This window comes from Melanerpes formicivorus, unplaced genomic scaffold (genome assembly GCF_026170545.1).
Source record: "Melanerpes formicivorus ecotype bairdi unplaced genomic scaffold, bMelFor1.0.p_v2 SCAF_49, whole genome shotgun sequence".
Taxonomy (NCBI): Eukaryota; Metazoa; Chordata; class Aves; order Piciformes; family Picidae; genus Melanerpes; species Melanerpes formicivorus.
Window position 1 is genome coordinate 4114557 of NW_027142401.1, and position 13312 is coordinate 4127868.

Genomic DNA, 13312 nt, shown 5'->3' on the forward strand with positions numbered 1-13312 from the left:
AACATTACAGGCCTCGTGCAATCAGCTACAACGGATCTGATCCTTACAAACCACATTTGAGAAAGCAGGTGTCTTCTGTGGTGAGCCTCGCTCTCCACAGATGGGTGAGACGATTAAGTGTCGCAGGAAGTGCTGCCTGGCACCACAGAAACCATCCCAACAGCTTGGTAATGGAGCTATTCTCCTGAGAGAGGCAGGGTCATTATTAAATGGATGGAAGCTGTGGCTCATAAAAGACGTTTGCACCGGCATAAACCCTCCTTTACTGCCACGTTAAATTTATCACAAGGCAAAGAACTGTCAGTAAGAAGGTGTTTGGTCTCTTCCTCCTCCCCCCCTCCCTCCCCCCCACCCCCCAAGGCCATTTAAAGCATATATGTTCATCACCAGCGTGTTAATCCAAAACTGCATGTTCAAAACCAGATCAAAATATTCGTTCTCCACAAGCCCTTTGCACTCAGTGTGGCCAGCAGGAGCAGGGAGGTCATTCTACCCCTGTACACTGCACTGGTTAGGCCACACCTCGAGTACTGTGTCCAGTTCTGGGCCCCTCAGTTTAGGAAGGATGTTGACTTGCTGGAGCGTGTCCAGAGAAGGGCAACAAGGTTGGTGAAGGGCTTGGAACACAAGCCCTATGAGGAGAGGCTGAGGGAGCTGGGGTTGCTTAGCCTGGAGAAGAGGAGACTCAGGGGTGGCCTTATTGCTGTCTACAATTACCTGAAGAGAGGTTGTAGACAGGCAGAGGTTGGTCTCTTCTCCCAGGCAACCAGCACCAGAACAAGAGGACACAGTCTCAGGCTGCACCAGGGGAGGTTTAGGCTGGAGGTTAGGAGGAAGTTTTACACAGAGAGAGTGATTGCCCATTGGAATGGGCTGCGTGGGGAGATGGTGGAGTCACCATCACTGGAGGTGTTCAGGAGGAGACTTGACAGGGTGCTTGGTTACATGGTTTAGTTGGTTAGGTGGTGTTGGATGATAGGTTGGACACGATGATCTTGAAGGTCTCTTTCAATCTGGTTTATTCTATTCCATTCTATTCTAAAATCCATATTAGCCTGAGACTGTGTCCTCTTGTTCTGGTGCTGGCTGCCGTGGAGAAGAGACCAACATCCACCTGTCTATTTGCTTATTTTTAAAGTGATGCTCTCTTTTAAAATCAATGTTAGCAGATTGGAGCATTGTGAAACATCATAGGTGACATTGCCTCAGACTGGCATTTTTCCACAGGAACCTGCCTCAGTCAGTGTACAGGTTAAAGGGTGAAAGAGCAGCAACTAAATGCCTCTTGGACAAAGGCTGGCTGGTTTTCAGATGCAAAATTAGCAAAGTCATATCATCTCCTCAGTAAACAAAACCAAACCAACATAAGAGGACACAGTCCCAGGCTGCGCCAGGGGAGGTTTAGGCTGGATGTTAGGAAGAAGTTCTATACAGAGAGAATGATTGCCCATTGGAATGGGCTGCCTGGGGAGGTGGTGGAGTCACCATCATTGGAGGTGTTCAGGAGACGACTTGATGGGGTGCTTGGTGCCATGGGTTAGCTGTTTGGGTGGGTTGGATTGGTTGATGGGTTGGACGTGATGATCTTGAAGGTCTCTTCCAACCTGGTCTTGTCTAGTCTATTCTATTCTATTCCATCCTATCCCATCCCATCCCATCCCATTCAAACAAATCCAAAAGTTTACTAAAAAGGAAATTCATTTTAGTTAGTTAGTTTTAAAAAACACTTTTCCCAGAAAGGGATGAGCAGGCAGAGTCAGACTGACCTTGAAATGTTGCACCACTATCTTCTGTGATATCCAGCAGGGGGGAAAAAAAAAAAGGAAAAAAAAAAAGCAGCCCACAAATTATTTTATAGGCACCTGGCTCATTATGTCTTACAAATTAAATCCTCATTTATCTATATGCACCAAACACAACCTATTCGTTGCCTTCTCTTAAAAGCACATTGCCCTTCTTTCTAGCCTTGCTAATTTCCAGATGCTAATTAAATTTATACTCATAAATGTATCTGTTTAGCATGCATGACTAGATCATCCCTCAATATCCATTACCCATTGTACATTCCAACATGTTTACCTACTGCTTTTGTTTTGCTTTGTTTTGTTTGGATCCATTTCCATCAGTTTAAAGGAGGGAGCTTATGAATTTAAGTGTCCCATTTTGATGCTGGGTGGCTGGATTCTCAGGCTTAGTGCTTTTGCAAACACCTTTGTCTCAAGTTACTGTGAGACAGAGCTGTTTTCAGATTATAGCATCAGACTATGAAAAAGCAGAGTGGGAAAAACAATCTGTAAAGCAGCATTTGGGGCCCTTTATTGGACCTTCTCATGAAGGTAGAGAATCTTTTTCTCAACAGCCCTGCCCACAGCAAAGCTTGGTGTGTGCTGTTTTTTGGTTGCCCTGCTCCACTCAGTGTGACTGGCACAACCCAAACTGGATCTCATCAGGGATGGACTGGGACTGCCAAGAGGGAAAGCTGCTCTTGAGTTCTGGTCCAACCACTCTGGCTGGTCTACAGGATCCATCCAGGAGGACAAGCTAGGGGGCACTGCTGGATTTAAAACGTCCTCTTGGCAGGCAGGTAGAAGACTTTCCTTTGACTTCTATATCTGACCAAAGTGCAGCCTCAGAGATAAGTCTCAAAATCAGAAAACCTAGAAGCTTCCTAGAGCCATGCCCCTGCTCTTCTCCTGCACACTGCTCTTCCCTGCCCAGACTTGGGCAGCAACACTCTAGCCACTGCTGGCCTCTCCTGGATTTCCCCAGCTTCCAGGGGACACTTGGAGGAGGGAAAACAAAAGGCAAATATTTCCTCTTCTTTGTTTCCAAGAATGTGCCAACACCCCAAGCCCTGGTTCTCATCACACCATCACACTCTCTGTCTTTTGGTGTTTTGCATCAATTAAATGCCATTAACTTTGCTCTGCAACACGATCACTGGGATTTGTTCTCATGAAGGATACTTGTCCCACAAAAAAAAATCCTGAGATGTCTACAATAATTTCTATTTCAAAAGGGTTTTAAATCTGCTTTTTAGTAGTGGAGAACATTTCAAAAGAAATTGAAAGTTTTGTTCCTCTTTTCTCTCCCTTACTAAAATCTCAAACTGTGATATATTGAATTCACTCAGCTGAGAAGGGCTTCAAGCCACTTTGACATCTCGCAGTGCAGGCTACATATTGACATACTGCTAAGGCATATCTGCCTTAGACTCCTAAGCATCTCAGTCCAGGCTGTCCCTTCTGTCCACCCACACTCCCACCCCTAGCATGACTGCAAAAACCCATGGCAAATGACTGCCAGCACAGCTCTCGCAATTGGAGAGCTCTGTGTGTCCTGGGAAAGGTACCTGGCCATGGGGTTTAGGTTCAGAGCATCAGCTTGGTGCAATGCCCACAAATTTTCCCTACCCGAGGTCATTGCAGCATGTCATTGAGACACAGATGAATGCTGGTTCAATCCCAAAGCTGCTTCGTTTAACTGGCTTCAAGCATCTTTTGAGTTAGACCAGTTCAGTGCAAAACAAACCCACCTTCCATTTTCTCTGTGAAAAATATAACTATGCAAAGCTTGCATTTTCCTGTTGGGAAAACAGAAGTGAAAAATTTTCAGGGCAGAACTGGTAGACTTGGAACTGTGATGCTTGCTTAGGCAAAGTTCCAAGTGGGTTTTAACCTACCCCTAATAAGCATCCACAAAACTACCCAAATATATCACTTCTCACAGACTTAATGAAAAAGATTCCTTCAAAACAAATATTCCAAGGAGTATCACTTGACTGATGCATTTAATGACAGAAATGGCCTAGAAGGAAGCAAAAAACAAACACAGTTACAGTATCACAGTATCACTAAGGTTGGAAGAGACCTCAAAGATCATCAAGTCCAACCTGTCAACACAGACCTCATGACTAGACCATGGCACCAAGTGCCACATCCAATCCCTTCTTGAACACCTCCAGGGATGCTGACTCCACCACCTCCCTGGGCAGCACATTCCAATGACGAATGACTCGCTCGGTGAAGAACTTTCTCCTCACCTTGAGCCTAAACTTCTCCTGGTGCAGCTTGAGACTGTGTCCTCTTGTTCTGGTGCTGGTTGCCTGAGAGAAGAGACCAACCCCTTCCTGGCTACAATCCCCCTTCAGGTAGTTGTAGAGGGCAATGAGGTCACCCCTAAGCCTCCTCTTCTCCAGGCTAAACAATCCCAGCTCCCTCAGCCTCTCCTCATAGGGCTTGTTCTCAAGGCCTCTCCCCAGCCTTGTTGCCCTTCTCTGGACACATTCAAGTATCTTGATGTCCTTCTTAAACTGAGGGACCCAGAACTGGACACAGTTGTTATTATTGAGGTACATCCTACTGCTGCTGCTGAGATTAGAGTCCCACTCAGTGTAAGAAATACCCAAGACTCTCTATGCTGCAAAAAAAAGAAGACAACCAATGCAAGCTACTGGTTAGCTTCCACACCACTGAGTCAACAATTTGTTTCAGCATGGGATCTGCAGTGATATTTCATTCACTCTAACACAGGCAATCATTATGTGCGTGTGGGTGCTGACAGGACAAGGCACAAGGGTGGGAATCAAGGTCAAGGAAGCACGAAAAAAAACTCCCTCATTTATCCCACGGAAGAGTTATTCTGTTCTGCAATAACTCGGGTTAACAAATAACGTAATAAAGATTGGCGTGCTGCCAGGATGACTGAATTGATTCCTACCCTGCATAGCACAAATCTTTTGATCTCCCCATAAAGAATGGGAAATTATAGCCACGGTGGGTATCTCACAGGAAAAGCAAATAAAAATGAAATGAACATTTCTAGCAGTTTTGACCTTGCTTTGGGGAATACTGCTTTAAATTTGATTGCCCTGCCCACTTATTATTTCACGAGGAGACACAAGCAAGTCAGAACAACAGTTGGGGTTTTTTTTTGTATTCTCTTTGATGAGGTCAAAAACTGGGTAGTTGTCTTCTCCCACCCACTTTTTCTTTTCCCTTTTCTTTTCTTTTTTTTTCTTAATTTATTAATTTCTGGGGTTTTTTTGGGTTCATGACAGAAAAGATTTTATGCAGGCTTTGATTTGATTTTTCAATGTTTCTGGTGGGAAATCCTTACAGCAGATATTTTGCTTCCGTTGGGGTTTATGGTGCTATTCTGCCTAATTATTTCTGGCATTTTGCCCATCAAATTGTGAGTTTCTTCAAAGGAATGAAATGACAGGAGGCCTCCTTTAGAGCAATCATGGACGGGGTTTGAATTTTGTTGTCTTGGAAACAAGCGAGTTCTTGTCATTGAATATATTCATAAAATAATGGTTGAAACATCACTGATAATAATGGGCTCTTTCCTTGTCAAAATCTGTGTTCTGGGGACTTTGCTGCAAGAGGCTCTGCCAAAGAGTTTTTGCAGATGTTGAAGATCATTTCAACACTTCTGTATAAAATCCCCGCCTCGGGTATCCCACCCGGCTGCACCCGCGTCCAGCTCTGGCCACAGGCGGTGGCTGGCAGGGGTCAGGAAAGCACCCCAAGGAGCACCAGCTAACTGCATCCCTATGGCAGAGGCACCAAGGCATGCACCATCTTCTCCCTGCTTGTCAGTGAGAGAGAGCTCCAAATCAAGACCAGCAGCCAGCAAGAACAACTTTGTCTGCATTGTGCCCACTAGGTAGCTGCGCCAGGGGAGGTTTAGGTTGGATGTTAGGAAGAAGTTCTATACAGAAAGAGTGATTGCTCATTGGAATGGGCTGCCTGGGGAGGTGGTGGAGTCACCATCATTGGAGGTGTTCAGGAGGAGACTTGCTGGGGTGCTTGGTGCCATGGGTTAGTTGTTTAGGTGGGTTGGATTGGTTGATGGGTTGGACACGATGATCTTGAAGGTCTCTTCCAACCTGGTTTGGTTTATTCTAAATAAATGATCTGTTTATTCAAATGTTTTCCTCCTTGCCTGTTGATATAAATTCCAAGGTTCAGGGTATTTCCACTCTGTGCCAGGGGTCTTGCCAGCTTCTCAGCAGGTGCTTGACTCTTCAAATAGATAGGTATTGATTGATGAGTAAAACCCAGAGACAGAGGTGGAGTTCTTCAGGAAGGTTTTTTAACTCAGGAACCCCCTCACTCTTTCAGCTCCTGCAGCAATCTGTTCACCATGGGGTTTGATTTTTCATATATATTGAAATCAAGAAAAAGGGAAAAAAATAAAAGAGAGACCCTGCATCAGGATGCTGTTTCTTTCTGAATGTTGTGAATTCAGCTAAGAGCTGTGACAAACTTCTACAGCTGCCCGTGACTCCTGGTGTGTGTCTGGGTGGGTGCGCACGTGTACGCATATCCACGTGGAACACATATCTGTGGGGGCAAAATGACAAAAAGCCACCAGTGGGGACAGGACATAAAAGGCTTTTATTCTGCCAACTTTTCTGTGAGCTGTTTGGCTGGATATAGTAAACCCGTGGGACACTTGAGAAAATTAAAACTCTAAATTATTACTAGAGAGACTAGGCATAACAGATCTGCTGTGAGAATCTAACTAGCAGTGTTACGGGGTTGGGGGTTTTTTTTTGGTCCTTCTCAAATCACTGCATAATGACACTCAATACTCAAATGTCTAACAAGGCCATTTAACACAGCCTGCAGAAGAGGATTCTCCTGTGAAATTTTCCTACAACCTCTTTAGCACAAAGCTTTTTCAGATTATTAGTAATTTGTATTAGGTCTATTTAATTTTGAAGAGTGCCAGTTCAGTGACCACATGCATATTAGAGCTTAGCAAGTGCCAGCGTCTAAAAAGTTAGCAAAAGGTCACAGGAATTCTACAAGGCATTGGGGATTTTAACATTTTCTCCTCATTGCACCAAGGAAAACCGGCACAAACCCTGTCACAAAGCCAGAGCCTCTCCTCTGAGGCGTGCTGAGTCGCAAGCTTTAGCTGTGCAACGGGCACATCGCTGCAGCGCAATCACTTCCTGCTACCTGCAAGAGTCTTTGAGCAAAACTTTCCCATTTTACTGTGAAAGAATAGCCTGATGATGGGAGAATTCCCTGCAGGCAATCTGAAGGAAAAGCACAGTTTATCTTGTAAGCTGCCACAGCATTAGGAGTCACAAGAGAAACTCCACAGTACTTGAAGACAGTGCTGCCAGAACAGTCAAAAAAAACACCCACCAAAGGACAGCAGCAAATAAAAACAATATAAAGAAAGGTCCATCTGCTTTCCAGAAGATATTCCTGCCTTCTCCTTCCAAAACATCCAACATTGTGCTTTGAGTGTTCCCAAAACCTAACACCCAAAGGAGCAGGCACAACAGACCCTAGGCATCACCTGAGCTTGTTGCACGATAGTGCCACATCCTGCACCCAGCTTTAAGGTCATGCCTCTGTGGATGTAAAAACTGGTCTCAGAGTCATGTAGTCTGACATAAACACCAGATGATGAACTGCTGCTTCACATCTGTGAGATGGGAAAATGCCCTCACAATGTCTGCTCTCCAGTACATGAAGGGCAAGTTGTGTTCATAGCCTCACCACTTTGTGAGTGTATTTTTATACCTTAACTATTTTGCACGCATGCAATATTTCAGATTTTTATAACAACCACTCAAGTACCAGGGAAAAAGATGAAATATGATTGTCCTGCCTCAGGAAAGCAGGATCTTGCCAATGAAATTAGCTCATCTTTATGAGTCAGACACTCCAGTCAAGATGACAAAGCCTCCTACAGTAGGTCTGAGAGGGAAACACAGCCTTACAAGGATGGAGCACTTCAGTCTGCCCCACAGTGTACCACTGCATCAGTCTGAGTGCACAGTGAAGCACAGGAGGGAGGTGGAGCACTTCAGGCTGCCCCACAGTGTACCACTGCATCAGTCTGAGTGCACACTGAAGCACAGGAAGGTGAGGAGCAGATGGGAGGGGGGAAAACTCTTTGCAATCTGTTCTTTGTAAGTCGATGATTATGAATCAGATATCTAATGAAGCAGTAATAGGAATGATGACTAAGTAAAGTAGCTAATAAAGCTAATTTATGTGAAGTTGAAATTTTTAGTACTGTGCATTAAAGCAAGCATGATGTCTCAGCATTGTAGGGGCAATGTTAGTGCTATATATACACACCAAGCACTTGCTATGGTTCAAGATGATAATACAACTAGATATGCTGAGCTTCTGCATTTCTGATTGAAAGCTTTGCTCTTCAGCACACACCAACCTAGAATCACAGAATTGTTAGGGTTGGAAGGGATCTCAGGGATCATCTAGTTCCAACCCCCCTGCCATGGGCAGGGACACTTCACACTAGACCAGGTTGCTCAGAGCCACATCCAGCCTGGCCTTAAAACCTCCAGGGATGAGGCTTCTACCACCCCCTGGACAACCTGTGCCAGTGTCTCACCACCCTTGTGGTGAAGAACTTCTTCCTAACATCCAATCTGAATCTACCTAGTTCTAGTTTTGCTCCATTCCCCCTAGTCCTATCATTACCTGACACCCTAAAAAGTCCCTCCCCAGCTTTCTTGAGGGCCCCTTCAGATACTGGAAGGAACCTAGTGGCCTTTCCATACCATGTGCATGCTTGCTGAGAAGGCTGGGGAGGGACTTCTCAGGATCTCAGGTACTGATAGGACTAGGGGGAATGGAATGAAGCTGGAGGTGGGGAGATTCAGGCTGGATGTGAGGGGGAAGTTCTTCACCATGAGAGTGGTGAACCCCTGGAATGGGTTGTCCAGGGAGGTGGTTGAGGCCCCATCCCTGGAAGTGTTCAGGACCAGGCTGGACGAGGCTCTGGCCAGTCTGATCTAGTGTGGGGTGTCCCTGCTCATGGCAGGGGGGTTGGAACTAGCTGATCCTTGTGGTCCCTTCCAACCCTGACTGATACTATGATACTATACTATGATACTAAACACCCCCTGCTCTGCAATTCTGGGCGCCAGCACCAGGAAAGAAAAGAAGCAAAGAAGGGCCTAGCAAGGCACCAATTTTTCCTATTACCAGTGTCTCCATTTCCTTTCTCTTTTTATTTCCTTTTGGTTTTTTGGGGGGTTTTCCCCCTTTTTTTTTTTTTTTAAGTTTCTTTTTTTCCCCCCTAGAACCAAACACAAACATCTGACTAACCTTGACTGGAACAAACCTGATACCGTGCAATGTGTATAGCGGGCAATAAACTACGGCACATATAGCTTCCCAACACTGCATTTCCATTTTAACTGCTCGGCTCTGAGAGTATTTCACTCAGACTGTAACTCAAATGATTACAGATTACTTTAATGCAATTTGCTCTCTTTTATTTATTTTTTTTCCCCCCTTGCTTTCATGGAGTTTAGAAAATTAATAGACATGAGCGAGCTTGCCAGGAAGTTTGAAGGCAGAGACAAATGAAGGTCTTGGGAGCCCAAAACACAAGTTACCTAGCTACTCAAACTGTACCCTTCTGAGAAAGGAAATATGTAATGTGATATATATTTGTTTGCTGTCGCCAGCAGGAAGGCCTGCCAGGATAGCCTCACTGCTCTGGCACGCCATCAAGTTCTTTCCCTGCACACAAAGTCAAACCAAAGCCAGCGATGCAAGTATGTCCCAGGACTCACTGCCTCTGGCCTGAGAACACCTTCCCCAGTGAACGTGTAACTGAGGTGAACTGCAATATAGGAGGTGCTATCTCAACATGAAGAGGCACTTCTTCAATGTGAGGGTCACAGAGCACTGGAACAGGCTCCCCAGAGGAGTTATGGCGTCTCCTTCTCTGGGGACTTTCAAGACCTATCTGGATGCGTTCCTGTGTGACCCATGCTAGATTCTACAGTCCTGCTCCAGCAGGGGGGTTGGACTCAATGATCTTCAGAGGCCCCTTCCAACCCCTAACATCCTGTAATCCTGTAAAAAAAATGAGCATGCAGGAGAAGCCTTCACAGTTCAGATTCCCAAGCCAAGAATTTGAACACATCCATCAAGCCATCAGTTCATCACACCACAGCAGCAAAGGGCTCAGCAGTGGGTGCGGGAGAAGACAGCAAAGTTGCAACCCCAAAGAGACACAGTGGCTGACAGCTGCCAGCACCAAGATGTGGAGAACCATATTCAAGAGCCCTGAGCAGACAAAATGGTCCATACCATCCTTAAAACACATCTCACCTCATCAGCCCTGGACAGACTGATATTCCAGTACCCAGAGGGGGCCTACAGGAAGGATGGAGAGAGACTTTACAAAGGCCTGTGGTGACGGGACAAGGGGCAGTGGCTTCAAAGTAGAGAAGAGCAGATTTAGATTGGATGTTAGGAAGAAGTTCTTTACTATGAGGGTGGTGAAACACTGGAACAGGTTGCCCAGAGAGGTGGTTGAGGCCCCATCCCTGGAGATATTAAAGGTGAGGCTCAACGAGGCCCTGGGCAACCTGGTCTAGTTGAGGATGTCCCTGTTGACTGGGGGGAGGTCAGACTAGATGACCTTTGAAGGCCCCTTCCAGCCTGGACCATTCTATGATTCACCCTATAGGATGACCATAGAATTACATAGAATAAACCAGGTTGGAAGAGACCTTCAAGAGCATCACATCCAACCCATCAACCAATCCAACCCACCTAAACAACTAAACCATGCAACCAAGCACCCCATCGAGTTTTCTCCTGAACACCTCCAATGATGGTGACTCTACCACCTCCCTGGGCAGCCCATTCCAATGGGCAATCACTCTCACTGTATAGAACTTCTTCCTAACATCCAACCTAAACCTCCCCTGGCACAGCCTGAGACTGTGTCCTCTTGTTCTAGTACTGGCTGCCTGGGAGAAGACACCAACATCCACCTGTTTACAACCTCCCTTCAGGTAGTTGTAGAGAGTAGTAAGGTCACCCCTGAGCCTCCTGTTCTCCAGGCTAAGCAATCCCAGCTCCCTCAGTCTTTCCTCATAGGGCTTGTCCATGATGCAGGGAATGTCAAGGTGCTCCTGCATAGCTGCCTACAACCCAGCACCCTCACCCCCCTGAAATGAGAGTATATACTTTAAGAGTGGCATCAAAAAACCAGGCAATACCCTGTTAGGATGTAAAACTGGGGGCCAAGAACGATCAACCAAAGGCACTTGCCAAAGGGCTAATATTTCTGAACACAGGCATTTTATTGCTTATCATTCCTCCTAACCCTTTCCTCTCCCTCTCTGAGCCTCCGCCCATGGAATTGAAGGCTTTCTGGTAGACATGCCTTTGTTGCATCAGCTGTGGAAATATGGATTACAGTATTCTGGGAAAAACATTTATTACTCTCAACTGTGACTCGGACATTGTTGCATTTCTAGGGTTATAGATTTTCTTTCAGCTAAACTAAGGCTGTAAGTCACAGTGACAGCTGTAATGTGTGTAATACCACAGTACCAGATTCTATTACATACATATTTTTGCTGGAGGTTTACGATGGTAAAAATATTTCTTCTTTTCCCAATACCTTTCCCCCTACCTGTTGTGTAAATATATTGGAACCTATAACACTGAAGTCAATTTCCAGATGAAATGTGCATGGGAAGGAGTAGTTTGTCCTTTCTCAAGAGAAGAACAACAACAACAAAACCCCAAACAAACAAACAAACAAAAAACACCCAAGGATGGGGAGGTGGGGAGATGGGGTGGGGGAAGGGAATGCTGCATGCAAACTAATTATATTCAAGCACAATATTGAATTGTAATAAAAGATGAATGAGAGAAAGTGTGTGTCATTGTGAGGAATGGGGAAGGTTACAGGAAGCTGAGACTAGGGAAGGATTTATCATGTGTGATGCTTCAGGCAGTGTGTTGAAAGATCTGCAGACTTATTTGCAAGAGTGTTTTATGGGGAAAATAGAGCGGTCTACACAGGGAAGAATTACTATAGATTTTTATCTTTTATACAAGACAAAGATGCAAAGATAAAACATTATTTCTCTTAAAAAAAGAAAAAGAAAGAGAAAGAGAGAAATCCCAGTTGCAATACAGAGGGGGAAACCTTTCAAACTGAGCTCAGAGGCCATCAACTGCATAAATTCAGGGACCAGGCATTTGCTAAAATACAGCTGATCCATAATTTTTAATGCAAGCACAAAAGTGTGCTGTGTTTAAAGACAACTCCCCCCCCCCCCCCCAAAAAAAAAAGCCACAAAAGACAACAACAACTAGAAAGCTTTCCAGTTTTGCTTGCAAAACCTCAGTGCACATATACAGGCAAGCAAACCTTTTGGCTGGTTGTTAGAATTCAGCTCTAGTACAGCCATAACACAGCTGTGGAAGCTGGAAAAATAATGGCATTCGGGGTGTATTAGTATGCAAACGGGCATGCCAGCGCTTCCACTCCGCTTCCAGAATTCCTCCAGCCTGCACATGTCGTGTTTCAAACCAAACAGGGCTGGAAATCAGGAGGGTCAAGTACAGCTGACATCTCTTCCATTGTTCCTCTTTAGCATAATGCCTAGCTGGGGCAACGCAAGGCTGCTCCACTGCGTCTCCAAGCAGAGGTGAATAGAATAGAACTAACCAGGTTGCAAAAGAGACCTTTGAGATCATCAAGTCCAACCTATCACTCAACACCATCTAATCACCTAAACCATGGCACCAAGAGCCCCATCCAGTCTCCTCTTAAACACCTCCAGTGATGGCGACTCCACCACCTCCCCGGGCAGCACATTCCAATGGCAAATCACTCTTTCTGGGAAAAATTTCTTCCTAACAGCCAGCCTAAACCTCCCCTGGTGCAGCTTGAGACTGTGTCCTCTTGTTCTGGTGATGGTTGCCTGGGAGAAGAGACCAACCCCCACATGGCTACAACCTCCCTTCAGGTAGTTGTAGACCGTGATTAGGTCTCCTCTGAGCCTCCTCTTCTCCAGGCTAAGCAACCCCAGCTCCCTCAGTCTCTCCTCATAGGGCTTCGGCTCCAAACCCCTCCTCAGCTTTGTTGCCCTTCTCTGGTCACGTTCCAGCAACTCAACATCTTTCCTAAACTGTGGGGCCCAGAACTGGACACAGTACTCAAGGTGTGGCCTAACCAGTGCTGAGTACAGGGGCAGAATGACCTCCCTGCTCCTGCTGGTCACACTGTTTCTGATAGAGGCCAGGATGACACTGGCCTTCTTGGCCACCTGGGCACACTGCTGGCTCATGTTCATGGCCATGGGAAGGCTCTGGAGAGGCTGGGTTAGACACCAGCTCCATAAAGTAGGCTTGGAGATGAAGCTCCCTTCCCTTCTCAACATGTTTTGTTCTTCCACTGTGCTTCCAACCACCGAGCTCAAAGCCCTTTGAAACAGGCATATCTGAATTAAGCTTCAGGGAGTGTTTACCCAGCTCACAAGGGTATT